Genomic DNA, 12,389 nt, shown 5'->3' on the forward strand with positions numbered 1-12,389 from the left:
GTATTCAACACTTGAGAAAGAGGGACTGCCTAATGTAATGACTAGGGATGGACATGTACCAAACTTCGGTTTGGTTAGTGGTTTGTGATTCATGTGATTCAAAGTCCATTTAAACTGGTTTTTCAGAAAGTAGCAAAAACTGCTCAGTGGTGGGAGCACTCCTAGCTGCTCAACTGTTTTGGACCTTCTTTAAAGGGACTGCAAAAGAAAGCAAGGATAGAGGAGTAGCTACTTCAACAGGGGAAACCCATGTATTGCCTGGAGATTTGCAAGAGCTGAGAATTCATTCACCTTCCCCCCATTTCTTGAGGATGCCCCCAGGACCTCACACTGAGAACTTACCCAGGAGCCCAGTGGAGAAGGCTGCTGGTGGAGAAGGGGCAGATGGAGGAGATGGCTGTGGTGCACTGTGGTGGCAGTGGAGCCAAGGTGGCAGTACAGGGGCTGGGTCCACCCAGGAACCCAGGGTGGGGATGGGGAAGGTGGCACCTCTTAAGTTGACTCTCTGAACACAAAAGCTCTCATAAAAGAATTGGTGCTCATCTGGTAGAACATTTCTTAGAAAACAAGAACAAACCCACAGACTTCTTGCTTTGAGTTATATTTAAGTCTCATTGACAGAATGAAAGAATTCTATTGAGAAAAGAAGCTGAATGGATTTTGAAGTTAAAAACCCTGCACCCTAATGGATTAAATGAGAACATCTTCTGGTAGATGTTTTTATAGATAAGGGGCAGAACAAGTCTGAACAGTTTACTTTGCTCTAGTGTATTTATGGAAATAGAACTAAAACAATCTGAAAGGTCAGCATAATTTTTAAATGCCCAATTAACAAACTATCTAAATAGTGAATTCTTTATAAATATGTAATATGTTAATGTTGCTTTGGTTTTCTTAATAAGAACAACTTGTTATGAACTGCACCGTATACATGCTCTGTGAAAATGTCCTGTGTTTTTGTCAATTTTTAAAATTGTGTCAAATACATTCTATTTTTTAACATTTCATTAGATCCCCCCTGACAAAGCTGTATGTGAAATGTGCAGGGGTTATATAACCATGGGGGTTTTTTTGGTAGCAGGAACTCCTTTGCACATTAGGCCACATACCCCTGATGCAAATGCTGACCCAGCCTAGGAAACTGAAAGGCAAGACTAAAATCCTTCTTTTGTCTAACTAACTTTTGTCTAACTGTTTTATTTCACTTTAAGGGGAAATGGTCAGGTAGGAATCAAGTTTAGGATTTATGAGGTGAATAGGCAACAGGAATGCAGTAACTTTGTAAAAACATAAACACCAGATAATTTGTCACAAACAAGTAAGTTTCTCAAAGATTTCAGGTTTTCACGGTTGGTAACATCATTAGGGTTTGTAGAATCTTTCGGGATCAAGTGCCGTGTTGTACTGGAGAAAGTTTTCCTTCCAGACGTTTCGTTCTCAGCTGTGGAGAATATCCTCAGTGACGTTGCAGCCGGAGCAGGCGCTCTGACCTTCTTGGCTGCTGTGCATTGAGTGGGGCCAGGGCTGCTGGAGAGCTGCTATTTCTAGGCTGGAGGGGGTGTGATGAAAGGGCAATTAGTTTGTGGATGTGCCCATTGTTTGGTGGGGCTTCCTGGAAGGGTAGTGATAAGGAAACTGGCTGTTGAATGTAACCATTGTTCTGTGTTAATTGCTGGGAGGGTTGGAAGGGGTTTGAAGATAAGGAAGATGGTTGTTGACTGTGCTGATTGCTGTTTCCACAGAACAATCAGCACAGTCAACAACCATCTTCCTTATCTTCAAACCCCTTCCAACCCTCCCAGCAATTAACACGGAACAATGGTCACATTCAACAGCCAGTTTCCTTATCACTACCCTTCCAGGAAGCCCCACCAAACAATGGGCACATCCACAAACTAATTGCCCTTTCATCACACCCTCTCCAGCCTAGAAATAGCAGCTCTCCAGCAGCCCTGGCCCCACTCAATGCACAGCAGCCAAGAAGGTCTGAGCGCCTGCTCCGGCTGCAATGCCACTGAGGATGTTCTCCGCAGCTGAGAACGAAACGTCTGGAAGGAAAACTTTCTCCAGTAGAACACGGCACTTGATCCCGAAAGATTCTACAAACCCTAAAGTAAGTTTCTATGTCTTTAAAACATGAGGAGAGAGATTTCTTGGTAGTTTTTGCTTACATAAACACATATAAGCTTCTTAGTCTCACATACACTGAAGCAGGAACATTCACACAAATTCTCATTTTTTTCCTTATCCACTGGTTAGGGATTGCCCCTGCCTTCTAGGAGCTATTTATCTCAGGTTGATAGGGATGGGCTACACAGTCCACTTCTGTAGCTCAGGATCCTTCTTGATCCTCTCATACTCTGTGTCACTCTCTTACTGTTAACTGTCAACTCCTAACTCAACTGAGGGATTCCTTTTGAATCCCCTGTCACTCAAGGTTCTCCGACCAGGTTCCAGAATTAGCCATTTATTGTCTGACACATATGCAAAGAATTAAAAGTTTCCTCTTGAAGGGCAGAATTAGTTTGGAAACTATGCAGGTTAACACACCTATATAACAAACACACACACATCAAAAAACTTGTACGCCAGACTTCAATTTTTACATAGAAACAAACTATAAATATATTTATTTTCCACAGACTTCTTTAATGGGCCAATGGTGCTACTTACTTGGCATCAGTTACTTATTTTATGTTGGTTTGAACTGAAGAAACACCAAGCAGCAGGTCATTCTCCACAGATAATTTGTTTCATTGCTTTGCTTTTATTGCAACTATCAGTGACGATCCCAATTCACATAGGTGGCAAATGGGATTAAAACTTTTAAGCTTCCTAGTTCAAGAGATTTGAGACTGTGCACCGTACAAAAATATGTATGTCTTCTGATAACAATAAACACTTGCAAATCTTCTCCTTATTAAGTGTGTACACAAAAGGAACTGGCCAAAATGGTCTCTCCTAGCTTTCCAGAAAGGACAATGTTCTGTGGTTCACTAAATTGGATGGTAAAAAAGCCCTTTCTTCTGGCTTCACACTGGCTTCTCTATCCTTAATGGCAGAAGCCATGTGCAATAAAGCCTTAATGCAAACATGGGTCTGAAACTCATGGAGCAAAAATAGCTGGAGAAGGAAATTTTATGAGGGAAATGACTGCGTGGAGAGGCACTGAGGTCCCCTTTTCTCCCATACCTTCTCCAACATTAATGCAAGGGCATTTTACCATGGAGAAAGTTCTGGAAGATTTTTTTTTTGTAAACAGATGACAGGATAGGAGGTACCATAATGTTTATTTGTTTTTTAAATCAAGAGAGAGTTACCTGTTCAAAGAGTTTGAGCTACACAATTTCAATCATATAGAAGGAACTTAAGAACATATAAGAACATAAGAGAAGCCATGTTGGATCAGGCCAATGGCCCATCCAGTCCAACACTCTGTATCACACAGTGGCCAAGAATTTATATACACACACACACACACACACACACATATACATATACATACACACTGTGGCTAATAGCCACTGATGGACCTCTGCTCCATATTTTTATCTAACCCCCTCTTGAAGCTGGCTATGCTTGTAGCCGCCACCACCTCCTGTGGCAGTGAATTCCACATGTTAATCACCCTTTGGGTGAAGAAGTACCTCCTTTTATCCGTTCTAACCCGACTGCTCAGCAATTTCATTGAATGCCCACGAGTTCTTGTATTGTAAGAAAGGGAGAAAAGTACTTCTTTCTCTACCTTCTTCATCCCATGCATAATCTTGTAAACCTCTATCATGTCACCCCGCAGTCGACATTTCTCCAAGCTAAAGAGCCCCAAGCGTTTTAACCTTTCTTCATAGGGAAAGTGTTCCAAACCTGTAATCATTTTAGTTACCCTTTTCTGCACTTTTTCCAGTGCTATAATATCCTTTTTGAGGTGCAGTGACCAGAATTGCACACAGTATTCCAAATGAGAGCTCACCATCGATTTATACAGGGGCATTATGATACTGGCTGATTTGTTTTCAATTCCCTTCCTAATGATTCCCAGCATGGCGTTGGCCTTTTTTATTGCAATCGCACACTGTCTTGACATTTTCAGTGAGTTATCTACCACGACCCCAAGATCTCTCTCTTGGTCAGTCTCTGCCAGTTCACACCCCATCAACTTGTATTTGCAGCTGGGATTCTTGGCCCCAATGTGCATTACTTTGCACTTGGCCACATTGAACCTCATCTGCCACGTTGACGCCCACTCACCCAGCCTCAACAGATCCCTTTGGAGTTCCTCACAATCCTCTCTGAGTCTTACCACCCTGAACATCCCTGAAGTGTCATCTGCAAACTTGGCCACTTCACTGCTTACTCTCAACTCCAAATCATTTATGAACAAGTTAAAGAGCATGGGACCCAGTACTGAGCCCTGTGGCACTCCACTGCTTACCATCTTCCACTGCGAAGACTGCCCATTTATACTCACTTTCTGCTTCCTATTAATTAGCCAGTTTTTGATCCACAAGACTTGTCCTTTTACTCCATGACTCTCGAGCTTACTAAGGAGCCTTTGATGAGGAACTTTATCAAAAGCTTTCTGGAAGTCAAGGTAAGCAATATGTATCGGGTCTCCTTTGTCTATATGTTTGTTCACCCCCTCAAAGAAATGTAACAGGTTAGTGAGGCAAGATCTTCCCTTACAGAACCCATGCTGAGTCTTCCTCAATAACTCGTGTTCATCAATGTGCCTACTCATTCTGTCCTTGATAATGGTTTCTACCAACTTTCCCGGTATTGAAGTCAGACTGACTGGCCTGTAGTTACCCGGATCTCTTCTGGAACCCTTTTTAAAGATGGGGGTGACATTTGCTACCTTCCAGTCCTCAGGAACGGAGGCAGATGTTAATGAAAGATTACATATTTTTGTCAGAAGATCCACAAGTTCAACTTTGAGTTCTTTCAGAACTCTTGGATGTATGCCATCCGGACCTGGTGACTTATTAGTTTTTAATTCGTCCATCAGTTGTAGGACCTCCTCTCTTGTCACCTCAATCTGGCTCAGGTCTTTCAACAACCCTTCTAATAGAAGTGGTTCCGGAGCAGGCAAACACTTCTCATCTTCCACAGTGAAGACGGAGGCAAAAAATTCATTTAGCTTCTCAGCCATTTCCCTATCCTCCTTCAGTAATCCTTTGACCCCTTGGTCATCCAAGGGCCCCACTGCCTCCCTGGCTGGTTTCCTGCTTCTAATATATTTGAAGAAATTTTTATTGTTGGTCTTTATGTTTTTTGCAATAAACTTGATTTATAGATAGGCTTCATTTGAAAACAATTTCACATTTGAATTTACATTTGGTTCAGAAGACTTGTAACACAACCAACCTTATTGGACCTTAAAAACTTAAAAAATATATATTGAGACATTGGCTTACTACAGCTCAGTTCTTCAGATGACAACGGGGGAACGGGAGATATACTGTATCCATAAAAGATGATGGGCTAGATCCAGCACTACAGCTCTTCTACAAGTGGAAATGAGAAAAAGACGGTGGCATCCACTTGCATCAAGTCAAATACACTGTATCTCTATTTATGTGTCTGCATTTGGAAGATCATCTGCAACCAGTTGCTGGGCACTGTAATATATAAGGGCTATGTATTGCACAAGATCTCATAGCAATGGAAGTGCACTAAGTCTGCTTATGTTTCTGCTTGGATATTGCTGGACGGGAACCATGCCTATGTCAGAATAAATCTGCTAGTCTTTAAGGAGTTATATAACTCCTGGTTATTTTTACCAAAAAGAAACTAGCTTTCCCTAGTATCTTATGCAGTGAATAGTGATGCAAATGATATATTTGGCTTATTTGAAATTTACCTCTCTCTGTCCAATAACCACCTTTATAATTTTGTCATTTAATAGCCCTACTTTCTCTTTTATTTCTTTGCCTAATTCTAATCTATTTAGAAAAGCAAATTATAAAAATGCATTTATCTTTAATCAGCTGCTCCTTGGATTTCCTTTTTGGCTTTCTTTATTCTGTCTTCACATTTGTTTTTCCAGGGATGTTTCTCTTTATTTTATTCAGTTGATAGTGTTTCAGATTTTAAAAGCAAGCCTTGTTGCATTTTTTATTCCTCCTTGACTTTTCTGTTTAACCATGATGGCAAGAAACTTTTGGAGTTTGTGTGTGTGTGTGTGTTCCCCTAAACTGCTAATGCCTTTCAAGTTTCCTGAAAGAATTTGAACCCTCTATGTTTATTCTGCATTCAGCACGGTCTTATTGGAAAACACACCTACAGTTGCTGGGGAGGAGGACATATAGTGTAGCAGTGGTCAAAGTGGTCAAATTAAATAGATAAATAAAACAGATAAAATAAAATAGATAAATAAAATAAAAGGCCAGGGAGGGGGAGGGAGAAGGTTGAATAAAGAAAGTTTTAAAAGGCATACATAGAAATGTGAAATCTTTCCCTTGCCTTGCTTAAGACTGGCTTTGTTTCAGAAGTCCCATGCGAGTTCAGGAAGTTAGCAGTGTGGCCAGATAAGCATACTGAGAGCTTGTATAAGCATACTGAGAAGCATACTGAGAAATTGCAACATGCTAAATGCTTACTGAAACAGAAATAGATGTACTGTGCCCGGGAGATTCCTGGAGAAACCCCCAAAGATGCTGAGACTTGTTTATTAGATCAGAAAGTTGCGAATGAACTTGTCTTGTGATTGAAAATAATAATGCCATGTATGGAAAGTACCTAAAAACACCGGTCCTGCTCCGCCTTGTATCTCCACGTATTTCCCGTATGATTGATCATGCTGATGTATTACAATTACTGCTATAAAACCTTGTGTTCTTCCTTGAATCGGGGTTCAGACTTGCATTTCTGGCACTAGCCAAAAGTCTGACCGATGCATGCATGTTATTGCAATAAACGGCTGTTTTCCTGATTTAGCCTCCGGCCTGATCTGTCACTGACCAAACAACTAATTGCTTACTGCAGGGGCTTCCTACTACAATAAGACTCCCAGTTCCTATCACTCCTCACCACTCTGAGCAATGGCAAGAGAAACACTTTTTAAAACTGCTGTGCTGGCTTTTCAGAAGTGACATAGGCTAACTCTAAGAATTGTGAAAACTCTAAGGTAGAATCCCTGTGGTAAAACTACAGAGTTTCTGGTGATTCCTAGAGCTACTATGTCACTTCTGGTATTTTTACATTATTCTGTAGCCAGCATTGTGAGCCCCCACATGCCCTTATCCACAGCCCTTCTGCCAGTTGCCAAGCTATGCCTGGCAATCCTAAACATAAGAAATGACATTGGAACTTAATGTAAAAAGCATACAAGGAGAGTATAGCAAAGTTCTGGAGCAGTTCAAAGCTGCACCTTAAAACAATATGAGCAACCAAGATTACTGATATAATGGATATGCAGTTTCAGTGGGCAATATTTTCTTTATAAGCAGGCACAAAATGTGTTTTAAGTTTTTGCACGTATCTGCCAGGCTTCCTGAAGGAATAACATGCAAAGTATATTGTATACTTGTGGGAGACACTAAGGCTACATTTAAGTTGGCAATTAGACAATCATTTAAAATAATGGGCTCCAGCTGAAGTTAATGGGGCTGTACCAATGTATGAGATTATGAATTGCCTATGCAAAGTGATATTTTGCTTCCAGGCACAAGGATCAGCACAAAATGCATTTGCTTAAGTTAAGACATTACATTGCAATGAATTTTACTTTGACTAAGGTACAATTCTTCACCCAAGAGTATTGCTGTATGTCTGCCTTTTGAAGAAGCTCAGCATATCTGGGGAAGCTGGAGGCCACAGGAGGCAACTTTTCTATCTATTTCAGTTTTCTTTGAAAGTATACAGTTTTTAGAACTGCTTATTCCAATAACTTCGCTGGGGCTTTTGTTTTGTAGTGAAGCTCTACAGAAGATGATAAAGCAACAAAGTCAGCAAGACAGTATTTCATCTGTTCTATCAATGCCAATATTACTCTAATTGTAAGAAGCTCAGCTGTTCCAGTACATCAAAGTGCTTGGTTTTATCAGATGATGGGGTCTAACAAGGGACACTATTCACCATCTTGCTAGCCTGGGAATCCAATATTATACTATGAGCAAAATTGATTTTGGGGGAAAAAAAAGTCAGTCCTTCATTTTGGGAGACTGCCTCCTTCAAGAAAGGATGCTGCTGTTAACCCCCTTCTACAAAAACGAAAATCAAACCCAAACCCCCTATGAACAGAGACAGTTCAGCTAATTTTTAGTATGTCTTCCACTCTTCCTTTTTTGGCAAATCTAATGATCAGGTAGTTTACGGACTATAACATGTTCTTGTCCATTCAGGCTATGGGAACCCTATGGAAGCTGACAATATGACAGATCACGGAAGGCTGACCATGTCCTGTGCCACAGCCTGGACAAGACAAATAAGGGAACTCTGTGCCAACTTCTAAGTCAAGCCTCTCTGGTTCTCAGGAAGGTCCACAAGGAGGCTCATTAAACTGTTTTGACTGGCAAGCAGCATGAAGTTAAAGACTTATGAAATGTAACACAGAGATAGGAGGATGGTTAAAATACTTCTGACCAGAATTTTATTTATTTTGTGCTTTGGGTGCATACTCACTCTATCCATTTCTCTGCTATAGTAGCTGTTTCCCTGGTGGAAGTATTTGCAACAGAAGCACATTTTAAATTAGTATTATAAAATAATTAAAAGAAGGCTTTCTAAATTAGCATATCCAGCTGCAATAAATCTGAGTCTAAATTGTCCATGTGGTATTAAGGGACTGAAACAAATATCCTAAGAACAAATCAGCAAAACTATTAAGGATGTTATTCACTGAAATTATCTGATCTCCATAAGATGACAAATGGAGTTTCTTTGTGGAATGAAAACTAAAAAAGGAACAACATTGACTGACAAGGTTTGGAGGTGCTCTTTTAGTGTTGCAATTGCTGATAATGGCAGCTATTCTAAAATAGATAGGACTTCATCACTATAAAACAGCTGTGCAAAAACCTCATTAGATTGAATGGTCTGATTAGACTTTAAACTGGCTGCACTATCAGTGAACGTCTTCTAAATATTTCACCAAAAGTATGCTGAAGACTGCAGAGTTATCAGTTTGCAGCTCCCTTTTTTTGATTAATCTCACATTTTATTAGCTTTCTTTTCATCAGCTAATACAGGAACAGGCAGCTTGTGCGAAAGCAAAGAACACTGGGAATTAATCATGAGCTGTGGAAGGGTGAAAGGGAACAAAGGGCAGCTGGTTTGTATATTTCTATCTTTTTTACATTCCTGTAGAATTCCAAGCTACCCTGATGCGTGTGTGGCATTTGATCTGTTACCTTCTCATTCTCTGAAGACTTGATGGGGGGGGGGATCTTATATCCTTCAGATTTCAACATGAAGCAGGCTTAGAAATCATATAACTGGAGAAACACATCAGGATTTCTATACTCCAAGTCTCAACCCTATGACATTTTTCCAGTAAATAAGAATTCAGGCTGGTGTGTAACAACACTGTGCCAGCACTATGATACTGCAGACACTGCACACAGTACCAGGGTCCTCTGCCAAATAACCAAGTGGATTGCCACCAGAAAACTGACAATAGCCATCATTTCTAGGTACACCGCTGCAATACCTTACAACATTGCTATGCAACACACAATCAGTTTGCACTGTAAGGACATTTTGGACACTATGAACCTTTCAGTTTTCATTCATCCATACAGTATGTATACAAATCTGTCAGCTGTTGCAATAGTATTAGAACTAATATATGCAAGATGGACTTATCACTCTCTTCCAGGGTAGATTACTGAACAATGTAATATGCATTTCAATCTGCATAGTAATAGACACATGCTACAGAGCATTATAAATATTTGTGTGACCTCATATAGATAATTGACTGGTTCATACTTACCGTGGTGCCCATATGAGCATCTTGTGCGCAGTACTATTTTGGCTGATATAATTTGTGTGATCATGGCATGACCATTTTGTCTATGTACTTAGCCTTTCCCATGAAGTGCTGGTTCTCACAAACAAAGTGTGTGGATAAGTCTGGACAAAGTGTGCAGGTAAGTCATCACTTATCAAAGAGTTGTCTGACCAGTAGCAGCAGCATTTAGGAATACATTGCATCTGTGCCCATGAATTCCTTTCATTAGGGCTTTTTTGGTAGAAAAAGCCCAGCAGGAACTTATTTGCATATTAGGCCACACCCCTGATGTTACCGGAAGTGACATCACGCATTCAGTAGGTTCTTTTGCATATCAGCACAGAACAATACAGTGCCATCAGCTGCATTTCATGGATGTGTGTTCTCACACAGTGCAATGAGAGACCTTGTTTCGCCCCCCCCCCCAAAAAAAACATGGCCAGATAGAGAGCGCCACATGCAGTGGAGCAGGCAGCAGCAGGCCCAGCTGCTCCCAGGAGGGGGCACTCATGGGCAACTCCACATTTCTCACTCTCTTTGCAAGCTCATTGGAGGCTGGAGGCTGCCTAGTGCCTTCCCTCTGCTGGAAGCCTTTTCTTGAGTCACAGCCCTGGCCAAGCCAGCCAGAACTGTGTTCCTGCATGTTCCTGCTAAAAAAAAAAAGCCCTGCATTTCATGAGTCTTTGCAACTGCTGCCATTGTTCCGGAAATTATTCATCTTCTTGGCAGCTGGTGTTTAGCTGTGAAGAATGCACATCTATGCCTAGCCTGTAAGTCCTGCCTGAATTTTCTTTTACTGCAACATTCCAAGGGTACTGGAATGGGAACAGGTAGCAGGTCTTCAGCTGCCAGATTAGAACTGGAGGGCTGGAGTGGTTCTAAATCCACTTTCAGCAGCATTTCCAAGAATGCCTGAATCTCACCTCCCTGTTGCTCTACTGCTATTTGCTGTGGGCTGGCCACACTGGGCTCCTTCACTTTCAGTATTCCCTGACTGGACCATGACAGTGAGGCTTGCAGCTTACCTATTTATCTGATGGCCATTTCAAGGTGGAAACCACCTTCTAACCAGAAGCCCTACCAGGCAAGGGCTTGCCCACTTTGTTAAAACATGGGGCAGGTGCCACACTGGGGAACAGTTCTCAAAAAGTGGCATGTCAAATGGGCACATATGGCTCCTGAGTGAATGAGTATCAATGTCGTGCCGCAGAAATCCTTATTTATACAAGATAACCTTTTTCTCAATATTGTGTCGTAGTCAATTTTAACCATGAACCAGAACCCAGGAAGAGGTGGTGCTATGCATTTGGGGACTGGCCCATTTCTCAAAAGCCTCCATTGAGTTCTATGGAGCAAAGTAAGTGAGTCACAGTTTGGGATACAGTGTGTGCATGTCTGTGAGCAAGTCTCTGAGATCTGATTCTTGCCTCTGAGGTTAGTGGGGCAGATGGAGTCAGGGATGAAATATGCCTCACTACATTCCTCCACTGAATTGAATGGCTTTTTTTGGGGGGGGGGGTTGGAATTCTGTACTTGGGGAAACATTGCGCTGGAGTCAAACCTTACCACTCATGAGACTGCATGCCCAGTGCTCAGGAAAGGGACCCTGCAGAGTTTGTGCAATGAGTGTCTTGGCACAGACCCCAGGAAGCCGAAAGTATATGTATGTCCATCTTCATAATAATGGGCAGCTCACTAGCTTTAAATATGATCAGCAATTTAATCAAACTTCTCTGAGAGTGGGTAGCACTAACTTCCCACTCTCCATTACACAATGTCTAAACCTGCCAATCAGTGAGAGAAGGAGCTGGAAGAAGAGACAGGCTGTAGCATCCACCCACTGATTTTATCTTATTTGTTACAATAGACATAACAGAAGTTTGCTGCCCAAACACTACCATCTCCCTGAAGGCAACATTCATCTGCCATATTTATATACAGTTGTTCACTATCTCATCCGTAAATCTCAGTTCTTTGACCTGAAAACTCACCTTGTATCTTCCAGACCTCTTTATTATTAATACAAACCACTGGAGACTACAGTTCCATTAGCTCAACCACACTTCTTAAATGATTAAATCTTTAATACTATGGATGGTTGTGAATCCCAGCAACTGTTGGCAATCGCATCAGACCAAGTATCTATTCTAATCCAGAAAACCTCTTCTGTTTTGATATAGCTGCAGATATGGACCACTTTTAAACACCTTGAGAATGATTGGATTGTAAAGATAGGTCTCTCTCTCTGCTTTTTACCATTCTCTGCCCACTCCATCTTCTACCCAGAATAATGATGAAAAACAGTATGAAGGTTATTGAGAGGGTTTTTTTTTAAGTGTCATTATCCCTGCCACAAAATGCAATGCATGACATAAGAGAAAGCTTAATGCCTTTTGTACACAGAAACTTAACCACAAAGTGAGAAATCTCTTTAATC

General features: G+C 41.2%; 1 protein-coding gene across 2 annotated transcripts in view; it reads right to left on the reverse strand.

Annotated features, from left to right (window-relative positions):
* GALNTL6 (polypeptide N-acetylgalactosaminyltransferase like 6) overlaps positions 1–12,389 on the reverse strand; it is an 816,075-nt gene that overhangs the window by 154,339 nt on the left and 649,347 nt on the right. The gene's annotated exons all lie outside the window — the stretch shown is intronic.

This window comes from Heteronotia binoei, chromosome 9, assembly GCF_032191835.1.
Source record: "Heteronotia binoei isolate CCM8104 ecotype False Entrance Well chromosome 9, APGP_CSIRO_Hbin_v1, whole genome shotgun sequence".
NCBI lineage: Eukaryota > Metazoa > Chordata > Lepidosauria > Squamata > Gekkonidae > Heteronotia > Heteronotia binoei.